Source organism: Elephantulus edwardii, unplaced genomic scaffold (assembly GCF_000299155.1).
Source record: "Elephantulus edwardii isolate Elephantulus edwardi_28Jun2011 unplaced genomic scaffold, EleEdw1.0 scaffold00423, whole genome shotgun sequence".
In the NCBI taxonomy this organism is placed as follows: domain Eukaryota; kingdom Metazoa; phylum Chordata; class Mammalia; order Macroscelidea; family Macroscelididae; genus Elephantulus; species Elephantulus edwardii.
The window spans coordinates 1,203,285-1,207,122 of record NW_006400173.1 but is presented as its reverse complement, the minus strand read 5'-3'; the positions used below and the strand labels follow the sequence as shown (position 1 = coordinate 1,207,122).

The following is a 3,838-nucleotide window of genomic DNA, read 5'->3' as shown; positions in this document are numbered from 1 at the left end:
GACCAGTCATTCAATCAACCTGCCTTTAATCCAGAGCACCTGGATCTGACTTACCTACAAAAGACTGCTCTCACAGGCTCTGAACTGACCTTTTCCTTGAGTTAGAAATTCAGAGAAATTGTCTTCAGATCAAGTTTAGATCAATGTCTCGAAGAAAACAAGCTAAAAAAAAAACAATTTGCGCTTCCGGCGGCGGCAGCAGCAGCAGCGATTGTGGTGGTTCCGGGTGTCTTTGTCCCCCGGGGTTGCGGCCCTGGCCCGCAGGTTTTTCCCAAGATACTGAAAAAGAACTGCCTTCCTAATGTCCCAGTTTAAGCGCCAGCAGACCAGTCCCCTTCCCGTTGGCCGCAACTTCTCAGGTGCAGTATTGACATCTCTCCTGGGTCCTCCTCCTGGTTTGCTCACTCCCCCTGTTGCCACAGACCTGTCCCAAAATGCCAGGCACCTTCAGGGTGGGGAGAAGCAGTGGGTATTCACTGGCATTGTTACCAGCTTGCACGACTACTTTGGGGTAGAGGATGAAGAAGTCTTTTTTCAGCTAAGTGTGGTGAAGGGCCGGCTGCCCCAGCTGGGTGAAAAGGTGCTGGTGAAGGCTGCATACAACCCAGGCCAGACAGTGCCCTGCAATGCTGTCAAGGTGCAAACACTCTCCAACCAGCCTCTACTGAAGTCACCAGCACCTCCTCTTCTGCATGTGGCAGCCTTAGGTCAGAAGCAAGGGATCCTGGGAGCTCAGCCTCAGTTGATCTTCCAGCCACACCGAATTCCCCCACTCTTTCCTCAGAAGCCCCTGAGTCTTTTCCAAACATCCCACACACTTCATCTGAGCCACCTGAACAGATTTCCTGCTCGAGGTCCTCATGGACGATTGGATCAGGGCAGAAGTGATGACTATGACTCCAAGAAGCGCAAACAGCGTGCTGGTGCAGAGCCTTGGGGTGCTAAGAAACCAAGGCATGACTTGCCTCCTTACCGGGTCCATCTTACTCCTTATACTGTGGACAGCCCCATCTGTGACTTCTTAGAACTCCATCGCCGTTACCGCAGCCTCCTGGTTCCCTCTGATTTTCTGGCCGTTCATCTGAGTTGGCTGTCAGCCTTCCCTCTGAGCCAGCCCTTTTCCCTTCATCATCCAAGCCGCATCCAGGTATCTTCTGAGAAACAGGCAGCTCCAGACCCTGGTGCTGAGCCCATCCCTGTAGACAGTGATTCTGCATACAGTTAAAGGTTCTTTTGTTGTCTTCCCTGGGATTGGAGGAATTGTATCGGTGTTGCACATTGTTTGCAGATGACATGGCTGAGCCAAGCAGATTAAGTTTTTGCTGGGCCGTAAAGCTGAAGAGGCAGTGCTGGTTGGGGGTGAGTGGTCTCCTTCTTTGGATGGCCTTGACCCCAAGGCCGACCCGCAGGTGCTAGTACACACTGCCATCCGCTGCGCGCAAGCTCAGACCGGCATTGACTTGAGCAGCTGCACTAAGTGGTGGCGCTTCACTGAGTTTCAGTACCTACAGCCAGGACCCCCACGGCGGCTCCAGACAGTGGTGGTGTACCTGCCAGAGGTCTGGACTATCATGCCTATTCTGGAAGAGTGGGAGGCCCTGTGCCAGCAGAAAGCTGCAGAGGTGGCTGTGCCTTCTCAGGAGGCGCCAGTGGAAACTGAGTCTTCTGAGCAGGCAATGGATGCATCAGAACAAACAGCAGACACCCCTAAACAGAACGCAGAGAATCCAGAGGTCACTGCACAGCAGGAAATGGACACTGATCTCCCAGAGGCCCCTCCACCTCCTCTAGAACCTGCTGTCATTGCACGTTCTGGCTGTATGAACCTCTCTCTCCATAGTATCGTGGAGGATCGGAGGCCAAAAGAAAGGATCTTGTTTGAGGTTATGATATTAGCTGAGCTGTTTCTGGAGATGCTGCAGAGAGATTTTGGTTATCGGATTTATAAGGCACTCCTGAGCCTTCCTGAAAAGGTCGTGACTCCACCTGAACCTGAGAAGGAGGAGGCAGCCAAAGAGGAAGCAGCCAAGGAGGAAGAAGTGGTCAAAGAGGAGTTATGCAAGGAGGCGAAGGATGAAGTTCAGAATGAGAGAGCAACTGCTGAGCCAGACACCCCCCGAAAGAAGATGGAATTTTGCCCAAACCTGCATCTTCTGGGGGAGAGGAAGAAGAGAAACCCCGGGGTGAAGCATCTGAGGGCCTCTGTGAGATGGCTCTTGACCCAGAATTATTACTTCTGAGGGATGATGGAGAAGAGGAATTTGCAGGATCAAAACTGGAGGATTCAGAAGTACGGTCCGTTGCTTCAAACCAGTCAGAGATGTCCCTTCAAGACATGCTGAAGGAGCTGGATCACTCCACTGTTCTCCCCTTGGATTGTCTTCTTGCTTTTGTGTTCTTTGATGCCAACTGGTGTGGCTATTTGCACCGGAGAGACTTGGAAAGGATCCTACTTACCCTTGGACTCCGGCTCAGTGCAGAGCAGACCAAAGAGCTGGTCAGCAGGGCCGTGTCCCAAAACATTTGCCAGTACTGGAGCCATCAGTATAGCCGCCAGGAAGGTGTGGATAGTGGACTTCCTGAGGAGGTGCTCTTTGGAAATCTTGATCTGCTACCTCCTCCTTCTGGGAAAAGCGCAAAGCCAAGTGTTGCCTCTGTGGAACATAAAGGCCTGATGTCCCACAACGGCAGCCTGATCAATGTGGGGAACCTGCTGCAGCGTGCAGAGCAGCAGGACAGTGGGCGGCTCTACCTGGAGAACAAGATTCACACACTGGAACTGAAGCTGGAGGAGAGCCATAACCAATTTTCAGCCACTGAAGTAACGAATAAACACTGGCAGCAGAAATGCAGGAGCTGCGAACACGGTTGACTGAAGCTGAGGAGACAGCCCAGACAGCTGAAAGACAGAAGAACCAGCTTCAGCGGCTGCTACAGGACTTCCGAAGGCGCCTGACCCCCTTACAACTTGAGGTGCAGCGCATGGTTGAAAAGGCTGATAGCTGGGTAGAGAAAGAGGAGCCAGCACCTACCAACTGAGGGGCCTTGAACAGGAACTGCCATGCTGTGAAGTCAGCAATGGAGCCTGAGGAAGATAGAGCCCTTTTGGTACCAGAAAGCTGCTGGAGCAGGACCTAGGAGCCATAGGCAGGGGGAGGCTGACCCCTGTGCCTCAGCCTCTTTTAAGGGAAATGAAGCTATCAGGGTGGGGTCTCTATGTGCTGTGTGGGACAGATCATCGAGGAACCCTGGTTCCAGTTACTACTAAATAAAACATCTTTTCCACCCCTAGAATGTCATTTTGCCCTCCACCGTGGAATTTCTCCTGGGGCCCTTTTAGGCTTGTGCAGACTTTCTCCTGTCCTCTTTCAGTTTAGAATAAAAGGGGAGGAAGGCTTTTCAAGTATGTGACAAGGCCTAACACCTATAAACTAAAGAAACAGACAAGAAGTCTAACTGAGGTTATGAAGATCCCCATAATCTGATGGCACAGATCCGGCTAGATTACAGGAGCAGGTTCTCGACGGAAGGCCTAACTTGGTCACCACTGGAATGGAATCAGTGCTAGAAAGGTCTCGGTGTTGGGCTATTTGCCAACAGGACACTGTTCTAGCCACCCTAGACTTGCCAGAAGAAACCAGCACCTCTTTCCCCCCCTGATTCCCTGTGTTCAGAATGTGGTATTGGCTCTGGCCCAGCCTCTCCCCCTATAATTCTCACCTCTTTCCATAATCTGTGGTTTCAGTTTAACTTTATATATAAAGGTGGGTGTTTTGGTTTGGTTTTTTTTTTTTTGCTTTTTTTTTAAATAAACCAAAGTCAAAGGAAAAAAAAATTT

At 51.1% G+C, this 3,838-nt stretch overlaps 1 pseudogene; it reads left to right on the top strand.

Moving 5' to 3' along the window:
- The first annotated feature begins 301 nt into the window (after positions 1 to 301).
- On the top strand, positions 302 to 3,039 carry LOC102843939 (annotated as a pseudogene).
- The last annotated feature ends 799 nt before the right edge of the window (positions 3,040 to 3,838 follow it).